This window comes from Chiloscyllium punctatum, chromosome 45 (assembly GCF_047496795.1).
Source record: "Chiloscyllium punctatum isolate Juve2018m chromosome 45, sChiPun1.3, whole genome shotgun sequence".
Classification (NCBI taxonomy): Eukaryota; Metazoa; Chordata; class Chondrichthyes; order Orectolobiformes; family Hemiscylliidae; genus Chiloscyllium; species Chiloscyllium punctatum.
The window spans coordinates 9,949,137-9,960,264 of NC_092783.1; positions in this window are offsets into that span (position 1 = coordinate 9,949,137).

Consider the following 11,128-nt stretch of genomic DNA (forward strand, 5'->3'; position numbering starts at 1 on the left):
TCGAGCACGGAGCGAAATAACAGAGAAAAAAAGTCCCCAAATCGGAGCAACCTCGTTGCAATTGTCCATTCATAATTGATTGGTGACCTGGAAAACAGATTTCTTATTAATGGCTCGGCCGATGCAGCAGAGGGAGCTAGAAATGCAGGCAGAGACCTGTACCATTGGCCCCTTGCAACTTCAGAGGACACACTCCAGCACTGACAGCAAAGGCAAAGATTGCTGGAAAAACCTGGCAGCATCCGTGCAGAGAAATCAGGGCAAATGTTTCTGGTCCCGTGACCCTTCCTCCGAACAGCGACACCTCACCCACAACTTTCCACCGCCCACATGCCGCTTTGATCTGTTATTGAACTGTGTAATCAGAAATATTATTGTGATAGTTTCCTACTTTTCCTATTGCCACTGAAACGCCACATCGTACAAAAAAGAATCAGGTAAGTAAAGTCAAATGATCCAAAGACCTTCACGTTTAAAAGCTGAAATAAATATGGCACACATCATATAATAAATCTACTTAATCACTGTAGGCACTCTGGGACATACAAGACATCCTTTCACAATAAATCATCACAACCAACTTTGTGCAAATGAAGTGTAGAGAAAACCCATTTTCCTTTTTTGAATCTATTCCCTTCTTCACATCCTTCTACCCCATGACCGCCTTCAAAAAGAGATTGTGTAAATATGATGGAAGCAAGTACAATTTTGTCATTTATGAAACATTTAAACAGTTACATGAATGGGATATGGACTAAACAGAGGCAATGGGACGAGTTTAATTGTGAAAACTGGGTGATATGGGGAAGTTTGGCTGAAGGGTCTGTTTTCATGCTACAGACTTCTATGACTATGATCGCACTAGATTTCTGTAGTAATTGTATCAATCTGCATGACAGTGAGAAATTACCAGCATTTTAAAAATGTCTCAACGACCACAATACCTCCTCAAAGGCACACATACCGTACGTTTTATATGTGTTATGGAGCAACTAGAATGATTAAATAATATGTTTGTTTAAAAATATACAGGGATTTGCTACATAGGATTGTTTTCTAAATTCAGTGGTGAAGACAAACCATATATTTCTGCTTTCCCCTCTGTGAATCACTTCCCCAAAAATAGAACATTATCACGTTTTGTACACTATGTCAATATAGAATCAGACAGAATGAAGAGACCATATTAAGCACAGTGCCCAGGCCAGTTCTTTGTAAAGGCTCTCCAGCTAATCTCACCCCTGCTTTATACCTGTCCCTGGAAATGTTGCCATTGCAAATTATTATATAATCTATTTCCCCATTCTTTTTGACAGTGCATTCCAACTTATTAAAAAAACTTGGTGTGTAACTTATTTTTTGACATGTTTTTGGTTCCTCTGCTCATGTTTTTCCAGCTGTGTCCTGTAGTTATTGTTTTTCTCTGCCACTGGAAATCATTTATCCTCATTCACTTAATTGAAACTATACATGATGTTGAACATGTCTATCAACTCCCCTCTTAACCATATCTCATGCAGTTGCTCTAGTCTCTTCACATAAGCGAAGTCCCTCATTTCTGGTATCATTCCAGTAAAACTCCTCTGTACCCTTTCAATGTTTCCTTTCAATGTGTGGTGACTAGAATTGGTTACAATACTTCCAATGGGACCTTACCAGTGTTTTATATAGATTTGGCAAACATGTCTCCGTTAGTACTCAAAAGGAAGACCAATTATGACTACAGCTTCACTGTCATTTTTGGTTTAATCCTAATTTGATTTGGATGCACATTGTGTGTATACTTAAGGGCAATACTCAGACCTCACTCTGGAATTTGTAGGAATAGCTGAAGAGGAATAGACCATTCAGTCCCTCAATTCTGTTTTGTCATTGAGTTAACTCATAGTTGATCTGGACTGATATCCTTAAATAAAAGAAAGCTCTTGGTCTCAGTCTTGAAAGTGTGAATTAATGCAGCCCCTGCAAGTACTAGTGTTTGTGTGAAAGAATGCCTTAAAATCAAATATTATGCCAGGGTTGTCTCATGTCATTTGGATTTTGCATTAGATGCTGTGTGTATATCTGTTAATAAAACACTTTCATTAGTGTGTTTGATTGTCTGGAAATTTAATGTACTCTGTAATCAGAGTTGTTAATGTCATCAATCAAGATGTTGGCTTTCCACTGGCATCACATAATGAATGGTGTTAGTAGGTCTCGGGGGGGTGGGGGGGGTCAAGGTAGTGCTGTGTATTTGCTCATGTAGGCAAGTCATCCTCCAGTGGGCAAATTTAAAGCACAACTTGTCATTCAGATGGGTTTGGCCATACAATTGCTCTGAACCCTTCTCTCTCCTATTTATGATGCTCCTAATAATCTAGCAGTGTCTCCTGTTCTGAAATCTCCTTCTTTGGCTTAATGTCAACATTTTTGTCTGCTTACTCTTCTATTAAAACCCTTAGGGAGATTCTTTGAGTCACTTAGAAGTGTTATATCAATGAAAGGTAATTATGCTTATAAGGTTAAGAACTAGTGACACCAACACATAGGTTGACCTCACACAGTAGCACACCAGCAATTCAAGCATGCAGCTTTTTACACTCTCTGTGTTTCCACATGAATTCAAAGCTGATGTTCATTTCTATCACATGACATTCAATAGTAGGGCCAGTCATATTTTAAAAAGCTATCCTCAGTCTAAGCAGAGGCAACAGAATTAATTTGAGTTTACTCTGCAGTTTAAGCAATTGGTGCTGGTACTGTTCTATCCAAAAGTGGCACCACAAACCTTCCTAAAATATTAAAGGGATTTGGTGCTGTTCAGTCCTCATGTTCCATTTCCATTTGCTCCCAGAGTTAAATGATTTCAAAATTGTTGGTTAATTCGCACATGTAACAGCAATATAAATGAGACTCTGATCTTACAGATCCACCCAGCAAGCCCTCCACCAGAATTCCTCTTGTCTACTGTCTCCAGGGATATTAATGGTGCGCAATGAATGCTGGCTTTGCCAGTAACACTCACATCCCATGGGCAAAGAAGATCTCCCCAGAAGTGACAATGCCCCCAACTCCCAAAGGAGCAGCATGGTGGCCCAGTGGTTAGCACTGCTGCCTCACAGTACCAGGTTCCCAGGTTCAATCCCAGCCTTGGGCAACTGTCTGTATGGAGTTTGCATATTCTCCCTGTGTTTGTGTGGGTTTCCTCTGGGTGCTCTGGTTTCCTCCCACAGTTCAAAGATGTGCAGATCAGGTGAACTGGTCATGCTAAAATGCCCATAGTGTTAAGTGCATTCGTCAGAGGGAAATGGGTCTGGGTGGGTTACTCTTTGGTGAGTCAGTGTGGACTGGTTGGGCCGAAGGGCCTGTTTCCACACTGTAGGGAATCTAATCTAAAAATCCTCCACTTGCACTTGACTCGTTATGACAGCAGGAAACATTGCCCCTTTTTATTATGCATTTAACTGCACTCTGAGCATTTGAAAAGAAAAGATTCTCACTGAGATCTGGATTGCATCCATTTTGTACACTTTTCCATAAAAAGCCATCATAAAACACTTTAACAATTTACAAACCTTTCCTTTGCAAGTTATTAAATCCAGTCTGCTTGATTTCTATGTCAATAGTGGGTTAATGAGTTGAAACATAAAATCCAAAATGATGCCCATTTCAGATTTGATATTTCAGAGTTAGGTTTGTGGATTGTCGAATGAGTTTGAAAGGAATTAGTATGTGTGATTGGGGATTGGCTTAATGAGGGCTGCTTTTGGATCATTTGAGGTATGGCTTTAGGTTGTTCCAAAAGAGAAAACTCCTAATTTCTTGAAAGTTCAACCCTTTGTTGTGGCAGACATTATTAGAAATGCAGTTATAATCATTGTTTCTTGTGGATTTTAATGGTGCATAGCTATGTGCATTGCAGGAGCAAATAAGCCTTGCAAAAGCAACAACTAAAAGATGCATGCACAGCAGCTAGTCTTAAAAGGACCAAATTATGCAACGAGATCAATAACCAGAAATTAGAGGCAACGCCAGAGAATATTAATAAGTTATTAACTATGTGATTGCTCACTCATTTGCAAATCCCATAAAATAACTGAATCAGCTTTATAAAAAAAAATCATATCACTGCAATCACTCTGCCCTATCCTCTCAATTTTATTGCCATTCCCTCAACTTTTAGAAGTTCTGTTTGGGTATTTTGTGTGGGATGATAGACAGCAGTAACAATTGGTTTGACCAATAGCAATAAGAATCAGAGATGCTTAGGTCATAAGAATTGGAAGAATGTCACAAAGGTTTATGGTACTGGAGGAGATTGCGGACATGTGGGAACAGCAAGGCCATGGGAGCATTTGAAAACAAAGGTGGGAATTTTAAAATTGAGGTCTAACTTAATTGAGAATTAGTGTAGGCAGCAAATGGGGACAAGGAATCAACTGGACTTGGATTGACTTTAGGTAATGGCAGCAAAGTTTTAGCTAACATAATTTTTTTTGGTAGAACTGGGGTCTCATTGATAAGTGCATTGAAGTAGTCAAATCTAAAGGTATTAAACTCATGATTGATAGTTTATGCAGCAGTTAAGGTCTATACCACCTCAAGGAATAGCCCTTCTGTAGTGATTGGAAAAAGAACCAGGTAGATTTTATTGAGTGTGAAATCCTTGATTGAGGCTGTTAAACTGGGGCCAGTTAGGGAGCCCTGTCTGACAGAGATCTAAACAGGAGATTCAGAGTCTCCTCATTCGAGGTGGTACTGGCTCAGAACTGGTTGGTCAAAGCCAATGTACTATGCACATATAAATAAAGAGTGACTTGGTGACGGGATACAGGCCTCTTACTCATTATAAAAATGAGGTAATAAGTATCAATGGGCTATTTGACTAAAGGGAGCATCACAGGAACATATCACAGCCTGAGCTAATTTTCATTTGATGGTTGCACATGTATATTCCGAAAGGGTTTACTAAAGTCAATCAGGAGCTTGAAATATGGATAATTTATCTCACCTAAATCCGATAGTAACTCTAGAGATCCATTAGGAATTGTGGCAGCTGCTGTCATCAGTTGAATGTAGTGCAGTGACCGTAACCAGTCACATTGACTTTGATAGCTGAACAGGAAAAGTGAGGATTGACCTCCAACCACACGGCGTCAACGTTGACTTCACCAGTTTCCCTATCTCCCCTCCCCCATCTCATTCCAGATCCAAGTTTCCAACTCGACACCGCTCTCTTTAACAGTCCAACCTGTCCATCATCTTTCCCACCTATCCGCTCCACCACCCCCCCACCTATCACCATCATTCCCCACCTAAGTCTACCTATTGCCTTCCCACCTACTTTCCCCCACCCTCCTATTTATATCACAATCCCCCACCCCCCACATTCCTGATGAAGGACTTATGCCCAAAGCTTCCATTCTCCTTTTACTCAGATGCTGCCTGACCTGCTATGCTTTTTCATGCCACACTTTTTGATTTTGGTAGTTGAACAGTTGAGATCATTGATTTTGCAGGTAGATTGAAACTCTTTTGTCTCAATTCCTTTTGCCAGTGGCTGATTGATAGCACTTGGTATGAGTGAGAGTCTTAGTCCCTTACAGTACAGGGGTGTTTAATTGGCAGATCATGAAGCTGTGACTCTCACAGCACACTAGTCCATACTTTAGTACATCAATCCACTAATACACAGAACACGGTTGAAGCTAATTTTTAATCTCTTTATTTGAAAGGGTGAAATGTAAATACATATCTTGTCCAAGCTGCTGTCTTTTTAGCCATCATGTTCTGAGCCTGAAGCAATCACAAGAAATTAAATGCTGTTTGTAGTCCATTTGATCCATTTGAAGCCTTCTTGAGTCCTCTTCACATGTGACATTCAGAGTGCCTTTCCAGGCAGTCATTGAATTCACATCTTAACTCAATCTTTGTCATATAAAAAAAAGTACACTGAAATTAAAATTGATTTGTATATAGGAGATCTAGGATTATGAACTTTGCTTATGGCATATTTTTCATGTTAGGAATGCACCAGCCAAGTAATGCACAGCAACTTTCTCAAACTGCAAAATAGTGATCAGATAATTTGTTTTTAATGATTCAGAGAGATCCCTACTCTTCTACACAAAGTGCTAAAATTTCATTATAATTTATTCAGAAACCAGATAGGGCCTCAATTTGACATTTGATTTGGAAGTTGACACATCATTTCTAATAGTGCAGCTTTCCCATAGTGCTGCATTGTGATATCAGCCCGGACTATGTGCTGATGTGAGCTGAAAATGTGTTGCTGGAAAAGCGCAGCAGGTCAGGCAGCATCCAAGGAGCAGGAGAATCAACGTTTCGAGCATGAGCCCTTCTTTAGGAATGAGCCTTTCCTGAAGGAGGGCTCATGCCCGAAACGTCGATTCTCCTGCTCCTTGGATGCTGCCTGACCTGCTGCGCTTTTCCAGCAATACATTTTCAGCTCTGATCTCCAGCATCTGCAGTCCTCACTTCCTCCTATGTGCTGATGTCTCTAGTAGGCCTTCCACCTACAAATGTCAGCTTCAGAGATATGAGATTGCCATCACAGAGCTCAAACCCAATATAAACCATATGGATGATTTTTAACAATACAAATTTATGCCATGGAATGTGAGATTTAATTGTCTCACTTTATGTGTTGTGTGGTATGAATGTGATAACAATATATAATAACAGTTTTGGTACCTTTTGCTCACTTTAAATCAACTTAAGAATACTTTTGAAAGAGCAATGTTCAAATCTCAGATTCAGCTGGTGTGTTGTTTACTCTGGTGACTGTAATGTAACAGAAATAACTTAAACTTCAAGGCCCTTTGGGTGTTATATCATCAGAGAACTCAAAAGCTTTGGACATCCACTCAGTCCTTCTAATCAAAACTGATGGACAATAAGTGTTGACCAGGAAGATTAGAGTTAGGTACAGACACATAAAGAGTGACTGCTTCCTTCAAAATGTAATGAATGTGTAAGTGGTCTGGGTTTGTTTACAGAGGCACTTTGCAAACACTGAGAAGTAACATTGCTTATGAAAGGCTCAGCTGGTGAACAGTGGATATTTGGATCCCTTGTTATGAAATATGTATAGTGTCTGGTCACTTTTAGTAGATATTCTGATTTTGTATTTGGATGGAGGCACCTATCGGTACAATGCTCAAAGTAAAAATATGATATTTTTATTTTACTTTCTTTTATGTAACTAATTGGTTGACTTAATTTGACTTTAATTGGTTTATAGTGTACTTATAGAATCTCTGAATAATTTTTTGCTGTAAACAATAAAACATAATATTTGGTTTGCTACTGAGTTTGCTACTAATAAATCAGGAATATCCCTGACCTGATCTTTAGTTTTGTTAGGCTAGCAACTGGGACATTACAATTGACCTTAGAATTTGTGGATTAAACCAAGTGCGTGAAGGAAAGCAGCCAAGGATGTGACAGCTAAATTGGAACTTGTATTACACAAAGAGTCATTGAGTCATACAGCACTGAAACAGACCCTTCAATCCAACCTGTCCATGTCAAACATAATCCTAAACAAAACTAGTCCCACCTGCCTGTTCTTGGTCCATATCCCTCCAAACCTTTCCTATTGATGTGCTCATCTAAGTGTCTTTTAAATGTTGTAACTGTGCCCACATCTACCACATCCTCAGGAAATTCATTCCAGATGCGAACCACCCTCTGTGGAAGAGCTTTGCCCTTCATGTCTTTTCTAAATCTCTCTCCACTCATCTTAAAAATATGCCCCCCCGTTTTGAAATCTCTCATGCTAAAGAAAAGACGCCTGTCATTGACCTAATCTATACCCCTCATGATTATGAACCTCATTAAAGTCACCTCTCAACATCTTAAGCTCCACTGAAAAAAGTCCCAGCTAATCCAGCATTTTTTTTTAATGACTCATATCTTCCATACCTGGCTTGGGATAATAAAGTGATGGAAGACAGATGAATGGACACAAGAGATGCAGATCTGTTGTGCACTCTGCTGCTTGCCTGAAATAGTCTATGGTGGATGGAGGTCATCTACCTCAATGATCTAATTTGTAGAAATCTTAAAAGCTAGAGATGGTTAATAATGGTGAGGCAATGGCCTAGTGGTATTATCACTGGACTGTTAATCCAGAGACCCAGATAATATTCCTGGGGACCTGAGTTCAAATCCCACCATGGTAGATGGTGGCATTTGTATTCAATAAATCTGGAATTAAGCAGATATGATAACCAAAAAAAACATCTGGTTCACTGATGTCCTTTGGGGAAGAAAACTGCCATCCTTACTTGGTTTGGGCCTACATATGACTCCAGACCCACAGCAATGTGGTTTATTCTTAACTGTCTTCTGAGCGGTTAGGGATGGGCAATGAATGCTGGCCTAGACAATGATGCCCTCATCCCAGGAATGAATGAAAATGATGTTTATTGCGCTATGTACAGGTTACATAAGAACTTCCAAATACCCTCTTTGACAGTTTCTCTGTTTTATGACTGTGACATTACTACAGTGGGGAGACAGGCCGCCTACTTGCGGAACGTTTCAGAGAACACCTCTGGGACACCCGCACCAACCAACCCAACCGCCTCGTGGCTGAACACTTTCACTCCCCCTCCCACTCCACCAAGAACATGCAGGTCCTTGGCCTCCTCCATCGCCAGACCATGGTAACACGACGCCTGGAAGAAGAGCGCCTCCATTTTCCGCCTAGGAACCCTCCAACCACAAGGGATGAATGCAGATTTCTCCAGCTTTCTCATTTCCCCTCCCCCCTACCTTATCTCAGTCCCAACCCTTGGACTCAGCACTGCCTTCTTGGCCTGCAATCTTCTTCCCGACCTCTCCGCCTCCAACCCCTCTCTGGCCTATCGGCCTCACCTTAACCTCCTTCCACCTATCACATTCCCAACGTCCCTCCTCCTTACCTTTTATCTTAGCCTGCTTGGCACACCCTTCTCATTCCTGAAGAAGGGCTTATGCCCGAAATGTCGATTCTCCTGCTCCTTGGATGCTGCCTGACCTGCTGCGCTTGTCCAGCAACACATTTTTCAGCTCACTACAGTGGGTAGAGTTTATCACACCCTTGCAGGTGTGAACCTTTTCAATCCCATGTAAAGCCCCTATTATATTCCTGATGTGTCTAGTGAACCATAATGCCATTTACCAAAAAGTAACATATTTGAAAGCTGTGTATAAACAATCAATCAGGCTTTTTTAAGGCACTTAGATTGACTTAAATTGAGAACATCCCTATAATGTGACAGAAATATTTGGAACAGATGTTTTGGATAGACTGTTGTGGAGCAATGTTGCATTTAATATTTTTTGGCATGCATGAGTGGTTTGTTTAAGTGCTCGACTCATTTTTTTAACATGGTTGTGCATGCGGTCCCTCAATAACTGAAAGGAGACGGGCCACGCCCATGTTGCATGGAGACTTTCTGGATGCTGCTTAGATGGGAACATTGGTATGGCCAAATTGTTTATTTTATTTTCTGCAGTGCTTGCTGTTGACTTTGCTCACCGACGCTCACTGTCTCAGGATTCCTAATTGCCCAGAGACAATTTTTGTAAAGAGGACTTGGATTCCCAGTTGATGGAAAAGCAAAACAAAACTGCAGCAATGACCTGGCAGCCAAATCTTCCTTTTCTGCATGGTGCTCTGCATGCATTGTGTAATTTGCTGGAAGAGCCACTGAAACATTAAAAATTAAACAGTGCTGCTTTATTATGCAAAATCAGTTCATATTTGCCATTTGGAATACTTGGGGTGCAGTGACCCCTGGGAGTACTGTGTCAGGCTTGAAATAGCAGACCCATTAACTCTCAGTTAACAAGGAGAAGATGAATCTTGCTTCCTCAAACTGTGTTTTACTCTGGTCAGAGTTATGTAACATGTTGGATTGCTAATCAGCAGCTCTATCATTACCTGTTGTTTATACATAGTGTCTTGACAAAAGGTTAGTTAGCCAACAGAATACACAAAATTGCAGTCATTTTCATACTTGAATACAATGCAGTTAATGCAAAGGATCACCTGTATTGTGCGGAAAGCTAGTCTTTTTTTGATTTCTGAAGTAGAGTCAGTGGACGCAAATACTTTCTTTCCACAGATGCTGCTGGACTTGCTGAGTTTCTCCAGCACTTTCTGTTCGGATTGAAGCTGATCTCTTGTAGTGGTGTGATCTCCAACAGACCAATCACTGATGCAGAAAACATTGTGCTTTAGTGCTCACCTTTGCTTTTGGTGGCTCTTTATTTGCATCAAGGAATGGATGGGCATCACAGAATACATTTGTTTTGGCATGACATATGAATAATATGTTGTGAACAATAACATTCTTGAAGGGGTTGCCAGGGTTACAGTTCTGGTCTTCAATGGTCACTGCTGGAAAGCACATGTGAATCACAAGAGAACAGGATAAAGCGTATTGAGGAACAATTTGTTGACATGCATATTTAGGTGTACACTTAAAGAATCAGATTCCAAAATGAGTTAATATATTGTTGAAAGGCAAAAACAGATAATAAATGAGCAACCAACAAATGTTTGAATACAATTAACATTTTACACTTTTATTTGTAATACACGTAATTTCATTTCATTTAGTTTAACGTGGAATAGAAAATTCACAGAACAGCACTTCACCTTCAAAATACATGGCTAAACTATTTATTCAGTTCAGTTGGAGTGTGATTGTAAAAGGTACTTGACCCAAACAAAGCTGTCAGAGAATAAATTAATAAAGTGTACTTTAATAGATTTTATGGCAAGATGAAAATAATACTAAATAGCACTATAAGCACAAAACATAACTTGATTAAAATACTTTCAAAAAAAGAATAAGTGCTATTAGGATCAGGCAAAACTAGGTCAATTATAAGTTCTGAGAAGGAATAACACAGTTATCAAGTGATGAAACAGAGTGGGAGCCATATTTGAATTACTGTACATTGGAAACATACCAACTTACCAAGCTAATATAAGTTGCAATCAGAATCAATGCACACTTACACAGCCTAAGGTGAATACACACTTTAGTTAAAATGGAAAAAAAAGGAACATACTAAATTGTAACAGGCAAAATGTGGAGAACCAAAGTAAGAAATTAAGTTCATC